General features: G+C 42.5%; 1 pseudogene; it reads right to left on the reverse strand.

Moving 5' to 3' along the window:
- Window positions 1-6,368: 6,368 nt before the first annotated feature.
- Window positions 6,369-27,902, reverse strand: part of LOC110527780 — a 45,435-nt pseudogene continuing 23,901 nt past the window's right edge.

Here is a 27,902-nt window from a genome sequence, read left to right on the forward strand (position 1 = left end):
TATTGGAAACACGCTAGTCTTAATTTAAATGTAGGGTTAGGCATGATGTTAGCAATGCGGTTAGGGTGAAGGTTAGGTTTAAAATCAGATTTTAATTAGATACATTTTAGAAAGGGGCGGTGTTTAGTCATAATTATGACATAGTGGCTGTGTTAACTAGTTACGACCAGTCGAGGGACCAGTGGGCGGGACTTCGAAATAACTTTTTTTTTCTTCCAAGATGATGCTTGGGCTTGTGATTAGCTCCATCTTTTGGCTAGGTTGTGAGACAACCAGTAAAAAGTCAATCGGGTGTCCTCTGCCTTCAAAATAATTGTTGTTCTGAGGAACTTTGGTCTTAACTTGAGAAAGTCAAAGTTAGGCAAAATAGCCAGACTGAGTATAATGAAGATTGTTGTATAATGATGACCCTATAGTGACTATTGTGATTGTGCCATATGTTTAGCTTTCACTCAATTAAACCCGCTTCTTTACACATCACATGGGATGAATGTAAATAGTTTTAAATCCTTCATCTACTTCATCTTAACAGAGGTGAATGTATTGTGTTGGATACCTGCCTAGTGCCTACTGGGCATTTGCTATGAGCGCTCCAAAGTTTTGGTACAGATGAAGAAAAGGTGATCAGGGAATGAAAGTCGCTTTAGTTGCACTCTTGGCCTCATAATACAATAATATTCAGCTGATCAAATATCTGTTTTGTTCTTTGTTCAAGTAATTGCCAGGAGAGCAACAAGACTAGTTTTATCCTCCACACTTACGTTTTAAAGTTATAATAGTTCAGGCTATTGAAGAATAGACCCGTTCCTAAATGTTGCATCTTATGTGCCTGTGGCAACATGCAACAGAGACTGTTATCTACCATGAAGGCCATTTTGAAGGTTTGCTGATCTTGTTTGTCAAGCTGACAGTTGACTGGACAAACAGATCATAACTGCCTCACAGCATTGATGATCATCTATACACCATCAATTCAGGACACCATAGAGCTATAGAGAGCCTTTGTCTCTGAGACTCTGTCCAAAAACAACCCCTCACCCCTCTTGTCTTGCAGTTATGAAATGAGTGGATAGACGTAAGCGACATAACCCGAAAGCTCCCCTAGACCAATCGGAAGACTAGTTGAGAATCACAGTATAATAACCTAGTTTTACACCTATCCAGTCCCTTCAGATCTGCAAACCCCAAAGAGGTTAAGGACCTGGGGTTGTTTTTGGAAGAAGCCATTCTATAGCCGACCACTGGTTATAGTCAACATCTTTATATTGTTCTTTCATTTTTCATTCACCTAACAGCAGCACATATGGTAAGTGAATTTACAGCTTCGATGGGGTGAACTCATTATCTACCCGCAAACCCTCCCATCCCATTTACTCAGACAGTGTAACACTCTGCTTTTACAGCTGTAATTGAAGTCTTTGTACAAAATGTACAGGAAGTACTAGACACATGGAAAAGCAACATACATTGAAAACACTCCATGTAAAAATAGAAAAAGCCAGGTGGTTTTGGTGCTAAAATTACACTCACTTACTGCTGCAGTGAGTTAGGCTAGGAAAACAGAGGAGACATCAAGGTAAACATACTAAATGAACGTAATAGCTGAAACCTGGTTTCCCACCACTGTCACAGTGCCACTATTTGAAAAGGGCAAGGCTATACCTCAAGAGTGGGGCTTGGTGTACTCTCATGTTCAAATCTGGCAAAAGTTGACAAATAAATACATAAATACTGCTATGCGCTAGTAACAGACAGAGCCATGACCGAGTATAGTCATATGGCTGAAGGTGTCCGGGCCGTTGGGGTACTGTAACTTTCCTTAATACAGAGAGGGTCATCGTGGTTGTGATCTGGTAGTAGGGCAAGGCTGCGGCCATAAAGGAGGCTCAGTTTGAAGAATGTGGAGATGACGGAAAATAGCAGCTTACAAAAAGAAATGGGACTGAGCCTCTGCACAAAATCTTTTTCTTCATTGTTTTAAGCAAAGAGTTTGGTTTATGTAGAAACAAGCAATGTTTTGCATTTGGATATTTGCCTCTCCGTTAAAAAAAAAGAAGAGTTAAAGCTTTAAAAAATAAATAAAAAGATTCCCCCTCTGACAATGTAGGCTGATGTCGGTGACGAAAAGCAAAGACAGCCTGGGGAGAGCTCACAACGGAGATACTATAGACAACATATACACGGAGTGTACAAAACATTAGGAACACCTGCTCTTTCCATGACAGACTGACCAGTTGAATCCAGATGAAAGCTTATGATCCTTTATTGATGTGACTTGTTAAATCCACATCAATCATTTTAGATGAAGGGGAGGAGACAGGTGAAAGAGAGATTTTTAAGAACTGCAATGCCGCTGGGTTTTTCACACTCAACAGTTTCCCATGTGTATAACAATGGGCCACCACCCAAAGGACATCCAGCCAATTTGACACAACTGTGGGAAGCATTGGAGTCAACATGGGCCAGCATCCCTGTGGAATGCCTTCGACACCTTGTAGAGTCTATGCCCCTACAAATTGAGGTTGTTTTGAATGTTTGAATGTGTTCTTAATGTTTTGTACACTCAGTGTACATAAAATATACAATCTGAAATATATTTGATATATATTAAATTGTGGTAGAGTTCAATATTTTACAACATTAGGGTGGCATGTCTGCTTATTGTTCTTCTTTAAATCTTATTTTATATAAACCAGAGGAAAGTAAAGAAAAACAAATTAATAAACGAACAAACAAATGTGGGAAAATGGAAACTAAGCAACAGATGGCAGCCTCGTCCCCCGACCCCACCCCTACCCAGGGTGCACCATCACAGGGGGCGGCTGAGGCCTGCCTAGCTGTACAGCGCAGTGAAACATACCTTACATCTTAGCTCATTTTACACGTAGTCGTGATCAAGGCACAGGGATCTTCTACAAGTTATTTTTTTTCAATAAAGTTGTACAAAATAATACATTTTTCAATCTGTACAAGAATAATAGTCCAGCAGTAAAATAAAGACAGACATACTGAAAGCTCGGAAGCTGGGAGAGAGGAGAGGTGGCGGGGGAAAAGACAGGGATGTGAAGGCGTACAGTAAGTGATGAGGGCCGGACTCTGTGTGTGTCATGTCTATCTTTTGCTTCCTCAACTTTTTCTTTCTTTCTTTCTTTCTTTCATTCTTTCAGTTTTTTTTTTTTTTTTGCTGTTATTTTATCCTTATTAAATAAAACCGCTCCTATAATCCCCACATGTTGAAAATAGTTCATGTTCAAGGTGCTGGACTTGGGTAGCAGCAGGAAGGTAGGGAGAAGGGAAGGGGTGATTTGGGAGGTAGGAAACAGGAGAATCAGGGTTAAATGGTGCACAAAGGCAGATCGCACACATAGTGTACACCAACACACAATATGGGGGACCAATGAACTTAAAAGTTGACTTGTGTTTTTACAGGAATATATATATACATACACACATATATATATATATATATATATATATATATATACACACACACGTATGTATGTGTATATGTATACATATGTGTGTGTGTATATACATACATGTGTGTATGTATACATATATGTATACTTATACACACACATATATATATATATACAGTATATATACAGTGGGGCAAAAAAGTATTTAGTCAGCCACTAATTGTGCAAGTTCTCCCACTTAAAAAGATGAGAGGCCTGTAATTTTCATCATAGGTACACTTCAACTATGACGTTTCACGTTTCATCTTCAATGCCCTTGCTGATGGAAGGAGGTTTTCACTCAAGGGGACTCAAATCCTGCAGTGCCAGACGTGTCCCCCAGACGTGTCCCCCTGCTTAAGCCAGTACATGTCCAGGCCCGTCTGAAGTTTGCTAAAGAGCATTTGGATGATCCAGAAGAACATTGGGAGAATGTCATATGGTCAGATGAAACCAAAATAAAACTTTTTGGTAAAAACTCAACTCATTGTGTTTGGAGGACAAAGAATGCTGAGTTGCATCCAAAGAACACCATACCTACTGTGAAGCATGGGGGTGGAAACATCATGCTTTGGGGCTGTTTTTCTGCAAAGGGACCAGGACGACTGATCCGTGTAAAGGAAAGAATGAATGGGGCCATGTATTGTGAGATTGAGTGAAAACCTCCTTCCATCAGCAAGGGCATTGAAGATGAAACGTGGCTGGGTCTTTCAGCATGACAATGATCCCAAACACACTGCCCGGGCAATGAAGGAGTGGCTTCGTAAGAAGCATTTCAAGGTCCTGGAGTGGCCTAGCCAGTCTCCAGATCTCAACCCCATAGAAACTCTTTGGAGGGAGTTAAAAGTCAGTGTTGCCCAGCAACAGCCCCAAAACATCACTGCTCTAGAGGAGATCTGCATGGAGGAATAGGCCAAAATACCAGCAACAGTGTGTGAAAACCTTGTGAAGACTTACAGAAACCGTTTGACCTCTGTCATTGCCAACAAAGGGTATATAACAAAGTATTGAGATAAAGTTTTATTGACCAAATACTTATTTTCCACCATAATTTGCAAATAAATTCATAAAAAATCCTACAATGTGATTTTCTGGATTTTTTTTCTCATTTTGTCTGCCATAGTTGAAGTGTACCTATGATGAAAATTACAGGCCTCTCATCTTTTTAAGTGGGAGAACTTGCACAATTGGTGGCTGACTAAATACTTTTTTGCCCCACTGTATGTATATACACACATACATACATACACAGTACCAGTTAAAAGTTTGGACACAACTACTCATTCAAGGGTTTTGCTTTATTTGTACTATGGAATCATGTAGTAACCAAAAAACTGTTAATCAAATCAAAATATTTTATATATGAGATTCTTCAAAGTAGCCACCCTTTGCGTTGATGACAGCTTTGCACACTTTTGGCATTCTCTCAACCAGCTTCATGAGGTAGTCACCTGGAAAGCATTTCAATTAACAGGTGTGCCATGTTAAAAGTTAATTTGTGGAATTTCTTTCCTTCCTAATGCGTTTGAGCCAATCAGTTGTGTTGTAACAAGGTCGGGGAGGTATACAGAATCCATAAGTCCATATTATGGCAAGAACTACTCAAATAAGCAAAGAGAAACGACAATCCATCATTACTTTAAGAGATGATTATCAGTCAATACAGAACATTTCAAGAACTTTGAAAGTTTCTTCAAGTGCAGTCGCAAAACCATCAAACTCTATGATGAAACTGGCTCTCATGAAGACCGCCACAGGAAAGGAAGTCCCAGAGTTACCTCTGCTGCAGAGGATAAATTCATTTGATTTAACTGCACCTCAGATTGCAGCCCAAATAAATGCTTCAGAGAGTTCAAGTAAAGACACATCACAACATCAACTGTTCTGAGGAGCCTGTGTGAATCAGGCGTTCATAGTGGAATTGCTGCAAAGAAACCACTACTAAAGGACACCAATAAGAAGAGACTTGCTTGGGCCAAGAAACATGGGCAATGGACATTAGACCAGTGGAAATCTGTCCTTTGGTCTGATGAGTCCAAATGAGAGATTTTTGGTTCCAAACATCGCATCTTTGTGAGACACAGAATAGGTGAATGGAGGATCTCTGCATGTGTGGTTCCCACCGTGAAGCATGGAGGAGGTGTGATGGTGCTTTGCTGGTGACACTGATTTATTTAGATTTCAAGGCACACTTAACCAGCATGGCTGCATTCTGCAGCGATACGCCATCCCATCTGGTTTGCGCTTAGTGGAACTATCATTTGTTTTTCAACAGGACAATGACCCAAAAACGCAGGAAGGAGAGTGATGGAGTGCTGCATCAGATGACCTGGCCTCCACAGTCACCTGACCTCAACCCAATTGAGATGGTTTGAGATGAGTTGGACCGCAGAGTGAAGGAAAAGAAGCCAACAAGTTCTCAGCATATGTGAGAACTCCTTCAAGACTGTTGGAAAAGCATTCCAGGTGAAGCTGGTTGAGAGAATGCTAAGAGTGTGCAACACTGTCATCAAGGCAAAGGGTGGCTACTTTGAAGAATCTCAAATATAAAATATATTTAGATTTGTTTAACACTTTTTGGTTACTACATAATTCCAGATGTGTTATTTCATAGTTTTGATGTCTTCACTATTATTCTACCCTTAAACCCTTGAATGAGCAGGTGTGTCCAAATGTTTGACTTGTACACACATATACATACATATATATACATACATACATACATACATACATATATATATATATATATATCTATCTATCTATATATATAGAAATATCTATCTCATATATATATATATATATATATATATATATATATATATATATATATATCTCTATCTCATATATATATATATATATATATATATATATATATATATATATATATATATATATATATATATATATATATATATATATATATATATATATATATATTTTAGCTTGGATTTTTTTGCACTGCATCAAGTTCACTGTTTGCATGAATTAATGCATTGTATGTTTTTGCCTTTCCTCCTCATTGATTCCAGAAGTAAAAGTCACGTGACAGTCTTGTGTCCAAGTCACACTCATGTTTCCATCCATCCCCAGGCAGAGTATGCTCACAACCCGCCTCTTCATTCGTTACTTTCCTCCATCCTTTCAATTTGTCCATCGTTTCCTTCCCAGGGTCCTGCTTCGGCACGTATGCATATACTGGATCTCTCGAGAACTATGACGTCGCCAGAGTAACTCAGGCACGGCACTTTAGCTTTTCAAGGCTGAAAACAGTGGGACAAGGGGAAAGCGTGTGTCTGTGTGTGTTCTTGTCTCAGTGTGTGCCGGGGATATTTCCAAGTAGAAGAACGAATGGGAGACACTGAAAATTAGAGAGGGTTTCCGCAAGTGTGAGTGTGCGCGCACATGGTGTGTATGTTTGAGAGAGATCGAGAACGAGCCACGGATTGCAGTCCTGAGCACAGGTTCAAAGTGCAGTGAAGAGTTCCGCAGTTCTGGCTTGTTACTGGTACGGCACTGTGTTTAGGAGTCTGTTGTCACTTTCTTTATTTGAAACACAGTGTCCCAAGGAGAAGGTGTTTGTTTGTCAGAATGGAAGGAGAGGGTTGGTTGAGTGACGAGGGGACTAACTGGACAAGGATAGGCAGAACACCGGCAGTACACCGGGAGTCTCTCCTCCCACTCCCATCACAAGAGCTCGTATTGTCGTAAGTGCATCCTCTGAATGATGTCTCGGCAGTCGTTGAAGACGCGCCGGATGTTTTCAGTGTCCACTGCGCAGGTGAAATGGGGATAACAATAGTGCCTTCCGTCTCCACTGGCTGTGCTGATCCTCTGAAAAGGCCACAAAGAAGAGAAGGGATTCATAACCACATAGGGCTGTGTGCATATTGGTACACACAGTCTCAGACAAAAAAAAGGTCAACAAAAAGGTGAATGGACATTAAAGGCATGTACCAGAAACTCATCACGTATGAAGTACTTTGCCCTTGTGACACGAGGATCCTCCCCTGGCTCTGGTGTTGCTGGTTGAGAAGGACAAATAGACCAAATCATTGATATAATCGTCATGTCTGATCACTGTATACTAGACATTTTCATTTCGATCAGTAACATAATCCATGCCAACAAGATTCATTCTTCACCAGAGAAGTGTTGTGCCCATCACGTCGCAAAAAAGTTCCAAAGGGTTCCAAGCAATATTAATACAATTGTTACATTTACAGACTAACAATTTTAAACTTGATCTTGACAGCCTTGAATAGTTCCAGTAGAGAGTTGATCAAGAACATTACTGAATTTGCCTTACCATCATCTGGCGTAGTGTAGCGTGCAAACTCTGGGAAATACTCTTCAATTTTAGATTTCCCTGCCAACACCTTCTCTGCTAGCAGGTCCTGTTTGTTCAGGAAGAGGATGACAGAAATGGTCCGTAGCCACCTGAGGAGAGAAACAACAACAAAGTGAGTTCAGATAGACGTATTCAAGTCAATGACTCATCCATTTACAGAAGCCCACCATGGTTCTACAAATCATAGACCTAGGCCAGAAATGACATATAATTGTAGCGCATTGCATGTTAGATGAGCACAAAAGGGGATGGGAAAAAAGTCTATGTCGGCAACTGCTGTGGCTGGGATTAACACAACGATACAGTATGTCAAGGGCAGGAATGGGTTTGTGAGGGGGAAGAGAGGGGGAGAGGCCTAAAAGGGGGAGAGGCCTGAAAGGGGGAGAGAGCATTGAGAGGTCTTGCCTGTTGTTCCAGATGTTCTTGAAGAGGTTGAGGGCCTCCTGCAATCGGTTGGTCTGATTGTCTTCCCGGATCACCATGTTGTAGCTGCTGCTGGCCACCACAAATATAATGGCCGTCACATCTGGAGGGACAGACAAGGAGAGAGAATCACCACTGGGTTAGACATGATACAGGAGATGTTCATGGATGTGAAGGTGGCTGCAACCCCATGCCATTTGCTACACACTTATTGGTGGGAAGAAATACAACAGTATTGGGTAGTACGGAGGCCTTACCATTAAAACACTGAATCCACTTTCGCCGTTCGTCCCTCTGACCTCCAACATCAAACATACTGGGAGAGGAGAAAAGACAGAGTTACTTACTGCCCGATAGATCAACTGATAACAAGTAACACACAGGGATCAACAGTTTACTGACGTTAATCTTGCATATATAAAAAAATGGCCGACACATCAAACTCACTGAAAATTGACTTTGTCCACTTGGAATCTTGTCTCGAAGATCCCTGAAGTCAGTACTCTGCATCTCAACAAGTCCTGATCAGTGGGAGTGTAGTCACTCTGCTTCACAATTTCAATCTTGTCTAAAAAGCTGTAAAAGGCGGAAGCAGATTAGATTACACACTTGACAGCTAAGGACAGAGTATAATGTGCAGAAAAAATTAGCAGAAATGACTCATTTGCACGACATAACAATATACCTCTTTCCTGAGCTACAGATGACCAAACTCCACACAGTAACCCAAATGACCAAGCATCAAAAATGGTCAAACCAGAAATGTTGTATAATACAAAAACGCGTGTTATGGCTGTATTTGAGACATTACATTCCTGTTATCTGTCTGTGAACTCAGGGCTGAGTTCAGCCAGCTGCAGGGGAGACATGGACGGGCAACAACAACCACACAATGTTTCACCATACATTTTTTTCTTTCCACCTTTATTGAACCAGGTCGGCCAGTTCAGAACAAGTTCTCATTTACAACTGCGACCTGGCCAAGATTTTTTTTAAAGCAGTGCGACAAAAACAACAACAACAGAGTTGCACGTGGGATAAACAAACAGTCAATAACACAATAGAAAAATCTATGTACAGTGTGTGCAAATGTAGAAGAGTAAGGAGTTAAGGCAATAAAAAGGCCTGTCAAACTGACCAGACCATACACATTCTCAAGATGACATTGGTGGGCATTCCACCTCTGGTAAATTCCATACCAGACAGACTAAGACTAGGCGAGGGAGGTCACAGTCCCCAACCAGTAAAGCAAAAAGATGGAGAACACTTCCACAAACGACCAGCAGAGGGAGTGTCAATTTTTCCTGCACATCAAGATCACAGAGGCTTGCAGTGTGAGTCACCAGCCGTTTGCTCTGTCAGACACTGTAGTCAATGGAGCTGCTGTAGTAGTAATAGTGAGGGGGAGGGGAAGACTTCAAATGTTAGATGCACACAGTTCAACCATGAAACATGTTTATGCTGAATTTAGAGAGCTAATGGTCTATAGACGACTGACTGATGTTACTTGTCGTCAGCCAGCAAAGGCCAATCGGATCCACCCCTCCATCCTAAGAGGAAGAGGCCCTCCCTTTTTTCTACATGTGGACCCTTGGTGTGGACTGTCGTCATTGGTCCAGTCAATTGGGCAGAGGGTCTTGCTAGAATGGTGTGACAAGCCTAACCTCACACCATGGACATATGCTATACATCAGAGCGGCCTTGTGTGTTGTGTCGTCCCAATCAAACGCAATGAATGCTGTGTGAAATAAATGGAAAACAGCTCATTTTCACAGTGAAGTGCAGTGATTCAGGGCATTATTGAAGATCTCCAGGGAGACTTGCTTTTTGGAATAGGGAGGCCTGGTAACCCGCCTCACGTCCAGTACCCCACCATGGAGAATCAGTGTTCTGCCTGCCTGCCTCTCAGGCCAGAGGTAGGTAACCCCCCCCCCCCCCTCCCCTGAGATATCCAGGAATGTGACACACTAGGGTGAAATATGACAAGAGGGTTGCAGGTCACACTCAGAGAGAGAGAGAGGAAGGAGGAGGTTGTGCAGACAGACAGACAGGCACACACACACACTCACACTCTCCACACAGACACACACATCCCCACACACATGCAGAACCAGCAAGCTACCACCTCCCTCTTGGGACTGAGTGGTGAGGCTGGTCTCATACCACAACTGCTCTGATGTGTCCACAGATCCAGTCCAAATACACATCTCAATTATAGAATTTCTCCGTATTAATAGAGCTAGTCCAATAATAACCCTACCCAGTAGTCAGACTGAATAATAGCATTGCCCCAGTAACAGTTCAGCCCACACTGCTACATGTAGATACACTAACCTGGTGTAGTTATATTGGTGGCAGACGGACGTTTGTCTTGAATATTATTTGTATATTTTCTATAACTAGTTTGGTGATCTCAAAAGTATTTCAAAGATATCGTCTTTATACAGTGCATTCGGAAAGTATTCAGACCCCTCAACTTTTTCCACAGTTTGTTAGGTTACAGCCTTATTCTAAAAATGATGAAATAGTTATTTTTTTACTCAATCAAGCTACACACAACACCCAATAATGAGAAAGCAAACTAAACAATTTTTTCCCAAATGTATTTAAAAAAAACTTATATCACATCTACATAAGTATTTGGACCATTTTCTCAGTACTTTGTTGAAGCACTTTTGGCAGCGATTACAGCATTGCGTCTTCTTGGGTATGACGCTACAAGCTTGGCACACCTGTATTTGGGGAGTTTCTCATATGCTTCTCTGCAGATCATCTCAAGCTCTGTCAGGTTGGATGGGGAACATCCCTGCACAGCTATTTTCAGGTCTCTCCAGAGATGTTCGATCGGGTTCAAGTCCGGGCTCTGGCTGGGCCACTCAAGAACATTCAGAGACTTGTCCCAAAGCCACTCCTGCATTATCTTGGCTGTGTGCTTTGTTACCCTGTTGGAAGGTGAACCTTTGCCCGAGTCTGAGGTCCTGAGTGCTCTGCAGCAGGTTTTCATCAAGGATCTCTCTGTACTTTGCTCTGTTCATCTTTGTCGTCTCGATCCTGACTAGTCTCCCAGTCCTTGCCGCTGAAAAACATCCCCACAGCATGATGCTGCCACCACCATGCTTCACCGTAGGGATGGTGCCAGGTTTCCTCCAGACGTGACGCTTGGCATTCAGGACAAAGATTTCAATCACCAGACCAGAGAATCTTGTTTCTCATGGTCTGAGAGTCTTTAGGTGCCTTTTGGCAAATTCCAAGTGGGCTGTCATGTACATTTTACTGAGGTGTGGCTGCCTCCTGGCCACTCTACAATGACAGGCCTGATTGGTAGAGTACTGCAGAGATGGTTGCCCTTCTGGAAGGCTCTCCCATCTCCACAGAGGAAGTCTGGAGCTCTGTCAGAGTGACCATCGGGTTCTTGGTCACCTCCCTGACCAAGGCCCTTCTCCCCCCGATTGCTCAGTTCCGGCTGGGCGGCCAGCTCTAGGAAGTCTTGGTGGTTCCAAACTTCTTCCATTTAAGAATGATGTAGGCCACTGTGTTCTTGGGGACCTTCAAATCTGCAGACATTTTTTGGTACCTTCCCCAGATTTGTGCCTTTGACACAATCCTGTCTCGGAGCTCTACGGGCAATTCCTTCGACATCATGGCTTGGTTTTTGCTCTGATATGCACTGTCAACTGTGGGACCTTTATATAGACAAGTGTGTGCCTTTCCAAATCATGTTCAATCAATTGAATTTACCACAGGTGGACTCCAATCAAGTTGAAGAAACATCAAGGATGATCAATGGAAACAGGATGCACCTTAGTTCAATTTTGAATCTCATAGCAAATTTTAAAAAACTTATTTACATAAATTAGCAAACATGTCAACCTCTTTTTTTCACTTTGTCATTATGGGGTATTGTGTGTATATTGCAATGATTTAAAAAAAATATTTAATCAATTTTAGAATAAGGCTGTAACCTAAGAACATTTGGGAATAGTCAATGGGTCTGAAGGCACGATAGATAGATAGATAGATAGATAGATAGATAGATAGATAGATAGATAGATAGATAGATAGATAGATAGATAGATAGATAGATAGATAGATCCAATCAAAAGTTTGGACACACCTACTCATTCAAAGGTTTTTCTTATAAAGGACGATATCCAAACGTAAAAGTTTATTTTTATTATTAATATCATGAATTTGGTATCCTACTTATAGGGCTAATGGTAACTACTTCTAAACTTCAAAAGATCCAATCAACCATGGACAAATGATGGTATACCTAGCTTCACATTGAAATGACGGTGTGCTTTGGGGCAAATCAGATGTCAATGTTATTTAGGTAGTCTACATAAATGAGTACGGAAGCTGATCAATGTCTAAATGTATTGACATGATAGCTCAGCTGAATCGAACGCAGCTTGTTTCCAAAGCTAAGCAGGGTACATTAGCAACAGTCACAGAAATTGTTAAAATCTTTTAAAAACAATTCTTATAAATGCAACAGTTGGTCAATGGATGAAGATTCTCCAAACTTTTAGAATTTTTATAATACAACAGATATTGACTGAATTATAGCCCATAAAACAGTTTACTGGCACAGACAAAACATTTGGGGGATTTTGGTGGGAATTCAGGTATTCAATTTATTGTAAAATGTTACTTTTTTCTTTCTTAGATTGCACTCAAATATATATATTTTCTTACTATATCAGGTATTCGCTTTAATAATTCGCATAAATACAATGGGTGTATTTGCATATGAATAGATTAACATAAAGGGGAGGACCAGAGCTGCAGCCACCAAACACCTGCTTTGTCTATCCTACCAGCACTCACGTGCTCGGTCTACCCTACCAGCACTCACCTGCTCTGTCTACCCTACCAGCACAGCACTCACCTGCTCTGTCTACCCTACCAGCACAGCACTCACCTGCTCTGTCTACCCTACCAGCACTCACCTGCTCTGTCTACCCTACCAGCACTCACCTGCTCTGTCTACCCTACCAGCACTCACCTGCTCTGTCTACCCTACCAGCACTCACCTGCTCTGTCTACCCTACCAGCACTCACCTGCTCTGTCTACCCTACCAGCACTCACCTGCTCCGTCTACCCTACCAGCACTCACCTGCTCCGTCTACCCTACCAGCACTCACCTGCGCTGTCTACCCTACCAGAACTCACCTGTTCTGTCTACCCTACCAGCACTCACCTGCTCTGTCTACCCTACCAGCACTCACCTGCTCTGTCTACCCTACCAGCACTCACCTGCTCTGTCTACCCTACCAGCACTCACCTGCTCTGTCTACCCTACCAGCACTCACCTGCGCTGTCTAGACTGTCTCATTAATCACAGTTTTTGTCATGTTCTCTTGCATAAGTGTGTCAATAGCAGGATACAAAATTCAACACACTTGGCTCTAAATTACACCTATCTGAACATACTGTACATTGTTTGCGAGATCAGACATAATACCACTATAATTCAAGTGTTCATTTTTGTAAGTTGCTTTCATTTCAATGCATCTCATTTGTAAACATTTCAACTGTATTAAATTATGACTTTTTCAATTCACCCCCCAAAAACAAAACATCAAAATAAAGTTATTTTTCTTCTCTTTTTTGTGAAGCAAGTGTCAAGGCGGTGTGTTAAAACCCAGACTAAGCTTTAGCGTTCTTATAGATTCAACAGAAATCCAATGTCTCCCATTGAGCCCATTTCAGCCATTACCGGGGTGTGTTTGACAGGTCATTACAAAAATGTTTGCAGTCTTAACGCTAACGGGAAAAAACAACAGGCACTAGCAAGAGTATGAAAGAGTCGCAAGAGTAAAAAGAAAGCAATCAATCCAGTGATATTGAAGTGACAGGTGGATTTTGCACGACTCAAACGCAAGAAATAGATGGATGGAAAAGACAGATCCTCAGGTGGGCGGGGCATGCGTGTTGCTAGGGTACATAGAGGTAGGCATCTAGATGGTAGACTTGTTCTCACTGAAGTACATACCCCTCATTAACCAGTAGGAGTCACTGTTCAGGCAGGAATTGTTGGACTGCGGCTTCACATTATATTTCAATGTACCTCTCAAGATGGCATGACGTTGAAACAAAGATGTGGATTCAAAACAACCATTTTACGATCAACACTGAAACAATGTCAAATCAAATATGAAATTCAACTAAACTTCAACCTCCCAATAGATGAATATAGGATGAAAACTTTTTGCTAGGTTTCTACGTGAAATGTAATGTTGAAATTATATTGGATGTAACAACCTGTTAGTCAGGTTAAGTTGAAGTTTTTCCCTACAGATGTTAGATATTAACTACACCTAAACTGTAGCCTATCAAAACGAATTGCACATAATAGGCCTATAATATCAGATGTAAAAACAAGACGAAATTGAGAGTAGTGAGGTTGCCTACGGAATGGAACGCAATGGCATGTGAAAGCCCATGATTTTTAGATCTACAGTATATATTATCAAAAAAGAGGACATCTGACGGTTTCTGGCAAACCTAAGGTTACAAATGAACTGTCAATTGAGTTCCATTATGGACTGTGGTGGTCTAATGGTTAGGGCCATTGCCTTCAGCGCGCACATATAGGACTTCAGTATCGGCCTGGGTTCGATTCCATCCCATTCCCTTCTGGGACAAATAAGGCAATCCCCCAACCCAATTACTTGATTTCATCACACATTACAAATATGGACAATCCAGGGATATTTTACCCCCCAATCTTTATAAGGAATGATCATACCAGACACTATTTGTACTTCTACCCCTTTTTTTCTCCCCAATTTCGTAATATCCAACTGGTCTTGTCCCATCGCTGCAACTCCCCTACGGACTCGGGAGAGGCGAAGGTCGAGAACCATGCGTCCTCTGAAACACAACCCTGCCAAGCCGCACTGCTTCTTGACACACTGCTCGCTTAACCAGGAAGCCAGTCGCACCAATGTGTCGGAGGAAATACCGTCCGGCTGGCGACAGAAGTCAGCTTGCAGGCGCCCGGCCCACCACGAGGAGTCACTAGAGTGCGGTGGGACAAGGAAATCCCGACCGGGCAAACCCTCCTCTAACCCAGACGACGCTGGGCCAATTGTGCGCCGCCTTACGGGTCTCCCAGTCACAACCAGCTGTGACACAGTCTGGGATCGAACCCGGGTCTGTAGTGATGATGCAGTGCCTTTGACCGCTGCGCCACTCGGGAGGCCCAGACACTTATCTTTTAAAGACAGTTGTAATTAATGGATAACAAATAGGAAACAAATCAAATAATAACAACAGTAGGCTACACCAACATTAGTTTCCATTCATACAAAGTGTTGAGTAAATTGCCACAGTAGATTGCCATGGTAAACAAGGAAATACTTTATTGTACAGAATGTTTGTCAAATTGATTTTTTTTTAAACGGCCTAAGTCTGTTCAAAAAGGACTAAGTTGTTCCGAGGATAATATCAACAAGAGGGCAAACATATCTTGAAAGACTTTGGTTGCAAGCAGGACTAAGGTAATGAGGTGACCAATAATGGTTGCAATTGAGATAAGCTGTGCGGGTGAATTTAGCGTGTATTGATGGTTTAACAAGACATCAGCTGGTGATAATCTAGTGCCATAGATGGAGGCCCCTTGTTATTGGATTACATTCCAATAGGCTACATTCTGTAGGCTACCCGTTAGCCTACACTTGTCACATACTAAAAGATGCGAAAACCAATAATAGGCTGAGTTGATGAGCTGATTTCAGCCATCAGTTAATTGACAGCTGACTGAACAGCTGATTTCACCATCCCCTCTCCTGCAATTTGCGCCAACCCTGTCTCTTTAATCATGCGACAATGATTTGGTCATTATCATTCAAGAATCTGGCACTTTTCTGCACCCATGTGTTAATGTTAAAAATCCTCCCACTGCTAAATGGCATATTATTAAGCATAGATCATTATACTGTATTATCATTATATTATACAAGCCCATTATTATTTCTTAAAGGTACTTTAAGGAGTGAGGCAGTCCCACTTTTTGAGCTTTTATTGAAGAGATCGAACAGTGTGTCACTTTATTATAATCCACATAAGAATTCACACGAGTGGACTCCCAAGTGGGCAGTGGTCTAAGGCACTGCATCGCAGTGCTAGCTGTGCCACTAGAGATTTTGGGTTCGAGTCCAGCTGGCCATGACCCGGAGGCCCAATGGGCGGCACAAAATTGTCCCAGCGTGGTCCGGGTTAGGAGAGGGTTTGGCCGGCAGGGATGTCCTTGTCCCATCGCGCACTAGCGACTCCTGTGGCTGGCCGGGCGCAGTGCACGCTGATACGGTTACCAGGTGTACGGTAAACGGGTTAAGTGGGCATTGTGTCAAGAAGCAGTGCGGCTTGGTTGGTTTGCGTTTCAGAGGACGCACGGCTCTCAACCTTCGCCTCTCCCGAGTCCGTACGGGAGTTGCAGCGAAGAGACAAGACTGTAACTACCAATTGGATACATAGAAAAAGGGGGTACAAAAATGAATTCCCACGAGACGTGATGTCACGATGCACGTAGTCTACATGAACTGACGCCCTGTGGACATGAGGGGTATCCTACGATTGAGGAGTTAGCAAGGTAAATTTGGTCAACTCAGAGTTCAACTCGGGATAACCCGTACCACGAAAGTGTCTCACATTTTAGCCAGGTTAATTTCTATGGCAAAGAATCCTTCAGAACTAACCTGCTCCTGGGAAGGCTAACTCGCGCCTACATCCACTCACCCTGAACAAAATGACTGAGCTTCAAGTTGAGGACCAATGAAATCAGATTCCCTCCCTCTTGAAAAGATTGCCTTATTTGAGGAAGAAGGCTGATTAAATATATGATTAATCACATTTTCTTGTGTTAAAAATAGGTTACAATATATCACTTTACACATTTATTAATGAGCGAATGCATTTTAAACTTCACACACAGTAACACTTCTGTATGACTTCATAAAATTATTTTATTGATAGGAGTGGGGGGAAAAGGTGTTTGTGGTTGTGCTTGTCGATAAGCACACAAAAGACGACATTAACGGTAAGTAACAAAATAAAGAGGGCACTTCCAAAAGCCTATTTCACACCATAGCCTGTTGAATTTGCAAGATAACTTTTCTTTCATTTTGACCGTCTCGGTGATGGACGAGCAATATCCACCGTCCTATTACATACGAAGCCTGAGCTGGAATGTGACGCTAACTGAAGCTGGTTAGATCTAGCTTAAAAATGTTGATCAACTACTATTTCTTCACATTATAAGCGCAGCAATGCGCACATGGTAATACACGCAAATATTCCAAAATGGAAGTAGAGGGAAAACACTGGTCTAATGCGCACAACACATGCCAGCAGTTTCATATGACAGATGGAAATACACATCTGTTAAAAATTCAGATGTAATGTTTGCGTTTTGTGTGTGTGTGTGTGTGTGTGTGTGTGTGTAGAGACGGTGAAAAAGACTGAGAGCTAAACATTTCTGAAAGTAAAAAAATATATATATATATGTTTTATTGTCACACATTGGATAGGTGCAGTGAAGTCTGTTGTTTTACTGGGTCAGCCTTTATAGTTCTGAGTAGCTGATAGCGGGACATGTCTCGCATCTGCTATGAGCACTGCTCACACTTGGCGATAATGCCAGGGAGCGATCAACCGTAAATCGAGTACGTGCTTGCGCTTTACGGGCTGCGGCGTTACGTTTTGCTCCAGGTTGGCTCAGATTTCCTACGAATGCACCGGAAGCCTTTAGATCGGGCTAAAAACACGTAGTGTTCATCAGGCTTCAAAGTTTGGCTGTGATTGGTTACACTGCCTACTATGCCAATTTCTCTGTATATAATGGGTCTTAACTTTTAAACTAGCAGAGATCCCACTCTGGAACTTTGATATGCTCTCTGCGCATGACACGTTTCAATCTGGCTCTTGGAATTATTTGGGTTGTCAATTCATTTTGGCCTGCATCCAAACCGCCCACGACGTGCTGCACTACAAGTCACAGCAAGCACTTCCAACATGCTGCATGCCACTAAACGCCGAATTCAATATGTTATCAAATCCTTTGAAAATATTTGTTTGGTTTGTTAGACCTACAGAAGTCCTACAAATTCTAAATCAAATAGCTAAAAGATCCATGACCATCTTAAAAACATTGCCACATGTTAGCTTACTAGATATCGCAAACCAAGGGATATCGCAAACCAAGAGCAACACCTAGGTTGGGAAACGCTGGCTTAGATTTACAGGGGTTTGAGGCGGGCAAAATTATTATTGTGATTTAATGCTTAGTTCATTGAGAATGTACCGTTAAACCCCCCCCCCCCCAAAAAAAATTGTATTTTATTTTCCACATGCGGAAAATGCGCATTTTCAACGTCTGGAAAATATGTATTTTCGATGTCCGGAAAATACGTATTTTTAGCTTTCATTCAGCACCTAAAATGCACCTTACGTCAACGTCTGGAAAAGTATTTTCAACATAATTTAGCTTACTGGGTACGCTACACTACACATCCAGAAGTCGCTCTAACACAGAATAGAGAGGGAGAGAAGGAGAGAAAAGAGAGAGAAGGCTGTGTCTGACATTACAGAGCTGCTCCAAAAATAGCTCCCTGGCGCCCTGGCCTCCAGCTTGGTTGTCATGGTGATAGAACCACCAGCGCTATAAATAGACTATCAGCTCCAAATCTTCTGTGACTGGAGTGGGGCCAGAGAGAGGGAGAGACAGACATAGAAAGAAAAGAGGAGGAGGAGGAGGAGAGAGAGAGAGAGAGATAGAAAGAAATGCAGGGAGAGAAGAGGGGGAGGGAAAGGTGGAGAGAGACCAGCAAAGGGACGGGGCGAGCCCTCCCCAAAAAGGGCTGTGAAGAACAGAATGCTGGAAGGAAAGGGGCAACACAGGCTCTAAACAGGAGAGCATTCCAGAAATCACAACAGACTGAGATCTCAACAATTTAGCTACCTACGCAGACTAGGAAAGTTGTGAGACGCACTACAGTGTTACAGCCATACAGCTGGAACCAACAACTGTTTACCTATTCTCACGCTGGAAATGAAGTCAGCTTGATAAATAACTTAAGAATGATTTGATATTTTCTTTGTGCAGTGTGTGAACCCACATGAACACACAAACACACAAAATCAGGGCTTTCAGTTTGAAAAGCGTTCCTACACTCTCCTCAAACCCTGTTTCCAGTGAAACCTTTCTCTCCCTCCCTCCCTCCCTCTCTCTCTCATTCCCTCCCACCCCATGTGATGACTCAGTGACTCAGTCACAGCCATTTTCTGTCCCTGCAAAGACACTACTACAAACTGGAGACGGAGAGAATGGGAGAGAAGAGTTTACCAAGATAAGTGTTTAGAGGAGTAAAGATAGTGTGGCTTTGAGGGAAAGCTACGCCACATTATAGTAGCGTCAAAAGTGGAGAGCATTGACAGACCAGACTTGAATGGTCTATAGCTCAGCTGATACATATGACAGCGGCTAGGCTGCTCCACACAGCTCCATTTCCTCAGCATTTCCACAGAAAGCTCTCCACAGCAGCCTGAGGGGAACAGCTCAACAACCTCTCTCTGCGGCATCGCAACTTCACCTCCCAGTCTCATTCACCCAATTATCTAGCGAGTTTAGGTGCAAACCTTATCAGGAAAGCTGAGCTACAAGATGAGGCCTAGTTTATCAAGTTTGGTATGGAATACAGAATTAGGCCAAAGCGAACAATTGAAAATGCATTTTGAGAGATTAATTATCAGACAAGACTGCAAAACTCCTAATGGATAGAGACATTTTTTTTATATTGACATTTATTTCAAACACCATTTTTTTTGTGAAATTCAGGTAGGACTGAGATTTATGCAGGTTTACCATGCTCTCAGTAGGTCTAAACCACAGAGCAAAATTGCTTGACATTTTACTTTGGGTCTCTGTTTGGTTTCCTATCTGTATTACCATATCGTCTTCATGTTCATGTTGGAACTTTTCAAGGCACGCCCCAAATTGACCCCCAATTCATAACGGGATCCGGTAAAAGTTCCCCTCTCAAGAATCTGCGACGTAGCATGTTTTATCACTATTGTTGATGAAATTAAAATGTGGTGCTCAGTTACAGGAATACACTATGACCCCATTTTGACAACACAAACAAGGAACACTTGTAACAGCCATTTCAATACTTCTAGACATGTGACTGACAGAGGAGGGTGATCATATATGTGGTATAAAATGAAATGATGCAGATACATGTGGCACGCGATGCAATCCCATGGGTGTTGTGAAATAAATACTGAGCGGAGTATATTTCAGTGTTTTTGGACAATCAAATTTTGCACTGTAAACTAAGAACAATACACTTTCTGGCATTGCTAAAATGATTAAGATACAAAACATCCAGAATTAAAAACAACACAGACAACCACATATATGACAGAAAGAGCCAAGAAGACATCAAAACCTAGCAATCTGACAATAACAGAAAATAAGGTATTCCATGCACCTGCCTCCATCTGACTGAGGCCGCATTGCCATTTCAACATCCTCAGCCGAGTTCTTATCACACCCACAGAGAGCGGGGAACACTACAGAGGGAGGGCCTTGACATTCCCTCACCAACTCGGACAGAGATTTTCATTTCATGCCAACACCTTCATCAATGATGCTAAAGTTGTCTCTCTTTCCCCAACACACGCACACACGCTCATTCTTTCTCCTTCTGCAGCTAGCTTGAGTTAAAAATAGCTCTCCCTCTCTCGGCTGCTCCGTTTACATAAGCATACAGCGGGGGGAGGGGAGCACTTCCGGTCTGGCCACCCAGCCCAGCATCTGATCCACAACACAGGCCAGGCTGCTAAGCTTCTGGGTGTGGGAGACTGGAGGAGAGAGCTGACATACCTACCCCGCAATTCAGGAAAGACCTCTCTCTGTACGTCTCCATTTAGCCTGCACGAAACTGTCTGTCTGCCTGCCTGTCTTTGACGGTCCAGGAGCGGGTCCCATCCCGGTGCACAGAATAACAAACCAGAATTAGGGCTGGGCGATATGACCTAAAAATCATACCTCGATTTTTTCAAACTTACAGGCGATTCATGATATACAGTGCCTTTGGAAAGTATTCAGACCCTTTACTTTTTCTACATTTTGTTACGTTACAGCCTTATTCTAAAATGGATTAAATAAAACAATTTCCTCATCAATCTACACACAATACCCGATAATGACAAGCGAAAATAGGTTTAGAAAAATGTCTTAAATTAAAAACAGAAATACCTTATTTACATAACTATTCAGACCCTTTGCTATGAGACTCGAAATTTAGCTCAGGCACACACCTGTCAGTATAAGGTCCCACAGTTGACAGTGTATGTCAGAGCAAAAACCAAGCCATAAGGTCAAAGGAATTGTCTGTAGAGCTCCGAGACAGGATTGTGTCGAGGCACAGATCTGGTGAAGGGTACCAAAAATGTTCTGCAACATTGAAGGTCCCCAAGAACACAGTGGCCTTCATCATTCTTAAATGGAAGAAGTTTGGAACCACCAAGACTTCCTAGAGCTGGCCGCCTGGCCAAACTGAGCAATAGGGGGAGAAGGACCTTGGTCAGGTAGGTGACCGAAAACCTGATGTTCACAGAGCTCTAGAGTTCCTCTGTGGAGAAGGGAGAACCTTCCAGAAGGACAGCCATCTCTGCAGCCCTCCACAATTTAGGCCTTTATGGTAGAGTGACCAAACGGAAGCCCTCCTCGGTAAAAAGCACATAACAGCCCACTTGGAGTTTGCCAAAAGGCACCTAAAGACTCTCAGACCATGAGAAACAAGAATATGTGGTCTGATGAAACCAAGATTGAACTCTCTGGCCTGAATGCCAAGCGCCACGTCTGGAGGAAACCTGGCATCATCCATACGGTGAAGCATGGTGGTGGCAGTATCATGCTGTGGGGATGTTTTTCAGCGGCAGGGACTGGGAGACTAGTCAGGATCAAGGCAAAGATGAGTGGAGCAAAGTACAGATAGATCCTTTATGAAAACCTGCTCCAGAGTGCTCAGAACCTCAGACAGGGACGAAGGTTCACCTTCCAACAGGACCACGACCCTACGCACACAGCCAAAACAACGCAACAATTTCTACAAACCAGTTTTTGCTTCGTCATTATGGGGTATTGTGTGTAGATTGATGATGAAAAAAAATGATTTCATAAAATGTTAGAATACGGCTGTAACCTTACAAAATGTAGAAAAAGTCAAGGGGTCTGAATACTTTCCGAAGGCACTGTATATCCCTAATTACATTATTTTATAAAAAATTGTTTAACCTGCTTTTTTTTTGCAATAATCAATGATCTGGCTTTCAAGACCGTCTATGAAAATGAAAAAATGGTGTTACAAATGTAACCAGAACTGTGCCACAACGCACATCCACTAATAATGACTAACTTCTGGTAGCAGGAATTATAGAACATTAACACAGGTCTCATAAACAATCTCTCAAGCACGAGCCCAAGGCTAGTGTGTAGCCAGGCTAATATTTTCTATTGAAAGTCTAGCCAACTTGGAGCTAGTTGCTGGTTGACGAGGTAGAACAGCCGAACCGTTAATTAAGAATGCCCCATCTCGACTGTCTCCAACTGATGGAACAACACGGCCTGTTCACTTTGTTTCGACGTTGAAATCAAGTGGCCTACCTGGACAAGATGATGCTTATTTCTCAGAATGAGAAAGAGTTGCCAACTCCTGATATAAAGACCTATTTTTATGCTATTTGCGCATTTATAAAACACAGACTCGACAGGTAGCACATAACAGTATGTGGCTACAACGCTGCTAGCAGTACCTGGTACTGCAATGCTGCGTGCGGCAGAAACTGAGCATTCATTTTCCACAATAATGTTCATGGATACTCCCGTCTTACTAGGGTCTGCGCTGTTCCACATTTTGGTGGTTGAGACATAAAACGTTCTCCTCCATGAATGAAATAATGTCTCAATGTGTTGCGTGTCGATATGACCGATTTAAGTTGGACCAAACCTCAAATGCAAGTCGCGAGTTGAAACGGCTTGCTGTCAGAGAGGAAGAAGTGATATTCCGTCTCTTTGTTGTTGTGAGTGGCAGGGTGGAGGGGCTTGGGGTCTGTGTGCGAGTGGGAAGTTGCACAAGTGCACATAGCACAGAAGAAGCGAAGGAGATGAGACCAAAAAAGACAAAACACTAATCAAATTTGGGGAAAAGTAAAACCTTGATCCTTGCGATACAAGCATTTGGAACATTGTGCTGAAACATACATTAGAAAGACTCAAATTAATTAGATATATTACCCGGCCCGAACCATCATCACATCTCGCTGCAAAGCGCCAAGAGCATCTGCCTTCCAAGAACTCTGGGTTCATGTGACCAGTGCATGACTTACAACAGAGGCAGGCCCGACGGAGATCAAAGGACGGATAAGAAAGAATTCCAGAAATGACAAGCTAGGAGCCGAGGAGGAAGGAAAGGGGAAACTCTACTGTAAAAAGCTCTCCCAACACAGCAGCAATGAACCTGTACTGTAAGTGCGCAAATCAACAGCTACACCTATAAATACACTACTGTAAGACACAATCTCAACAACAGCCATACTGTGCATTGGGGTTGCCATTGTCAGCTGGACAAATACAATAAGTTTGCAAATAAAAATAAACCCGTGCATACTAAAACTGTACTCAAGTTCTAGTCTTGAATTGATGATATGAATTCCGAGTAAGCGTCGAAGAATGTGTTACACAGCACGTTTACGCAGAGGGACAACGACTGGGTACTTACTACTGTGCACAGTCGATCAGCTGGTACTCATTGGATCTCTCGAAGCAGGCCTTCACCCCCTCGTCTTGCCATAGGTTCTTTGCATGCTCATAGAACTCCTGCAGAACAACACAACACAGAGAACTGGATCAGGACAGTCCATGGCTAGAGAAGAGAACCGGTTGCTCAGATTAGAGAAGTCCTTTTTTAGCTTTTTAGCTCCCATATTCATTGCATTCAGGCAATAGCCAAAATGTACACCTAGGCCCTGCCCCCTAGGCACTCATCAAGATCTAAAATTGTTATTGTTGAGCAATACGGTGAACATTTCACCTAGCCTATCAGAAGAAAAGATTTGTCAATGATTTCTTAAATCTAACCTATCCAGGCTTTTGCTCTAGTCCTATTACAGCACGCCTTGCCAGCTAATCCTGAGGACGAGATCATTAGTATGAACATATGTGTTTAAGTTAGACTGAAACAAAATCATACAGGAGCTGCCCAGGAGGGTTGGCCATCCCTGGGCTAGCATGGAGGCTAGGAGTCGATTTGGAATTCAACTGTATTTCAACCAATCAGAACGCTTTTTTTTTTTAGTCTGTAAAATAACATATTTGGGCCAGGCATTGCATGTGTATTCCTTTTAGTGGTCTCATTGAACCTACAGCTGTACCTATCCCTCTGTTGTTATCACCTATGCATAGTCACTTTAATAACTCTACCTACATGTACATATTACCTCAACTAACCGGTGCCCTGCACATTGACTCTGTACCGGTACCCCCATGTACAGTGCCTTGCGAAAGATTCTCAATTGGATTCAGGTCTGGACTTTGACTTGGCCATTCTAACACCTGGATATGTTTATTTTTGAACCATTCCATTGTAGATTTTGCTTTATGCTTTGGATCATTGTCTTGTTGGAAGACAAATCTCCGTCCCAGTCTCAAGTCTTTTGCAGACTCCATCAGGTTTTCTTCCAGAATGGTCCTGTATTTGGCTCCATCCATCTTCCCATCAATTTTAACCATCTTCCCTGTCCCTGCTGAAGAAAAGCAGGCCCAAACCATGATGCTGCCACCACCATGTTTGACAATGGGGATGGTGTGTTCAGGGTGATGAGCTGTGTTGCTTTTACGCCAAACATAACGTTTTGCATTGTTGCCAAAAAGTTCCATTTTGGTTTCATCTGACCAGAGCACCTTCTTCCACATGTTTGGTGTGTCTCCCAGGTGGCTTGTGGCAAACTTTAAACAACACTTTTTATGGATATCTTTAAGAAATGGCTTTCTTCTTGCCACTCTTCCATAAAGGCCAGATTTGTGCAATATATGACTGATTGTTGTCCTATGGACAGAGTCTCCCACCTCAGCTGTAGATCTCTGCAGTTCATCCAGAGTGATCATGGGCCTCTTGGCTGCATCTCTGATCAGTCTTCTCCTTGTATGAGCTGAAAGTTTAGAGGGACGGCCAGGTCTTGGTAGATTTGCAGTGGTCTGATACTCCTTCCATTTCAATATTATCGCTTGCACAGTGCTCCTTGGGATGTTTAAAGCTTGGGAAATATTTTTGTATCCAAATCCGGCTTTAAACTTCTTCACAACAGTATCTCGGACCTGCCAGGTGTGTTCCTTGTTCTTCATGATGCTCTCTGCGCTTTTGACAGACCTCTGAGACTATCACAGTGCAGGTGCATTTATACGGAGACTTGATTACACACAGGTGGATTGTATTTATCATCATTAGTCATTTAGGTCAACATTGGATCATTCAGAGATCCTCACTGAACTTCTGGAGAGAGTTTGCTGCACTGAAAGTAAAGGGGCTGAATAATTTTGCACGCCCAATTTTTCAGTTTTTGAATTGTTAAAAAAGTTTGAGATATCCAATAAATGTCGTTCCACTTCATGATTGTGTCCCACTTGTTGTTGATTCTTCACAAAAAAATACAGTTTTATATCTTTATGTTTGAAGCCTGAAATGTGGCAAAAGGTCGCAAAGTTCAAGGGGGCCGAATACTTACGCAAGGCACTGTATATAGTCTCGCTATTGTTATTTTACTGCTGCTATTTATTTCTTATTCTTATCCATATTTTTTTTTAACTACATTGTTGGTTAAGGGCTCGTAAGTAAGCATTTCACTGTAAGCTCTACACCTGTTGTACTCGGCACATGTGACTAATACAATTTGATTTGATTTGACAATAGTAAGACAAAGGCCTACATGACAATTGATATAACTACCAACATGCAAACAAAACAGAAATGTTACTATCTGTCAGTCTCACTCTGAACACACTGCAATCCTGACATTCAGTTTTGTGGTAAATCAACGAGCATTTGAATGCTAGTGATTCAGTAGCAGGGCCAGGTGTTTCACCTAACCACGTTGCCTAACCAGGTAGGCTAAAACTTCTGTCCCTATTCACAAGGTATCCCATCAGCTACACAGCTGAGGACAGACAGACAGCGAGGAGAGGATACATCTGAGGAAAATTAACATAGAGGTTCAGCAAATTCACTGAGACACGGACAGAATTTTACTGAGACGCAAGGCCGTTACATAGAATAAGCCAAACTCTTTAAGGGTTGGGGGCTGTACAATGGTAAGGAAAACACTGGATAAAGTATATTCAGGACATCAGCGAAGCTCAGCAGCCCTCTCCTTCTCTACAGGGTTTCTTCCCCCCGTCAGTCTCCCTGTTCCCTGTCAGAAGCCCAAGCAGAGCGGAGCGGCAGGCAGAGCGAACCAGTCAGACTGGTTCCTGGTAGGCCCTAGCCTAGGGCCAGGAGATGGGAGGGGGGGGGGGGGGGGGGGGGGGGGAGAGGGAGGGAGGAGGCAGAGGCCTATCAGATAGTCCTTCTCTGCCTAAAACACACACAAACCCACATTAATGTAATGCATTAGACGCTTCAGAGTAGTCAATAGCCACAGACATTCCAATCCCCCATATTGACATAGATTCCCTTGGCACAGCAACAGACCATATAAAATATCTCCAAATCTATAGAAAGCAGGGCAAACTCTAACCTAATGTTGTAACTAGGGCTGTGATGGTCATGGAATTCTGGATGACGGTAATTGGCCAACCGAATGACCGCGGTCTCTGTCATAACCCTTCTCCTTTCCTCCACTCCTGACTATGTGCTGCCGTAGAAATCAATGATGGCATTCAAGTCGATGATGGCCTAATGGGGTGGATTGGCGGCCATTGCGAATGTAGGCTAACCGTAGGAGCAAAGCAGGAAGTAAAAGCAGGAAGTAAAAGCAGGAAGTAAAAGCAGGAAGTAAAAGCAGGAAGTAAAAGCAGGAAGTAAAAGCAGGAAGTAAAAGCAGGAATGGCACGCACCAATATCTGCTATGATTTGTTGATTCAACTCAGCGGACATTACAAAAACTACATTCCGTGGCATGAGCCACATCAGTCGACATCATTTGAATGAACATTCTATATTACCGTCGGAAATGATTGCATCACCGTACCAGGCAGCCATTGCGATTGTACCCATAGATGCGTTAAAGGAGTCAATGGAACGCAGACGTTCCATTGACCAGATTGGCGCACCTTCAACAAATCTGATCCAACAAAGTGGATATTCGTCAAATCCGTCAAGATTTTGTTTTATTGTAACAGGCCAACAATGTCCTTACTTAAGTCCGATTTGGATATATTTGGCAGTTTTCGCTGCATAACATGTAGTAGTCGTCCCTTTTCAGGTTTAGAAGAAGTGACTGCTAAACGCTAACTCTCGTTCGTATACGCTGGCTGGCATAGCTAGAGTACAGAAATTAGTGATGACAATCAGTCTTTTTTTTCTTTTTTTAACTGTAAAGCAGTTGATTGGTAACGATGACATGAACATCTGCTTGTGTTGGGGTTGACATCCGTACAAGCATTATA

This window comes from Oncorhynchus mykiss, chromosome 7 (genome assembly GCF_013265735.2).
Source record: "Oncorhynchus mykiss isolate Arlee chromosome 7, USDA_OmykA_1.1, whole genome shotgun sequence".
Lineage (NCBI taxonomy): Eukaryota > Metazoa > Chordata > Actinopteri > Salmoniformes > Salmonidae > Oncorhynchus > Oncorhynchus mykiss.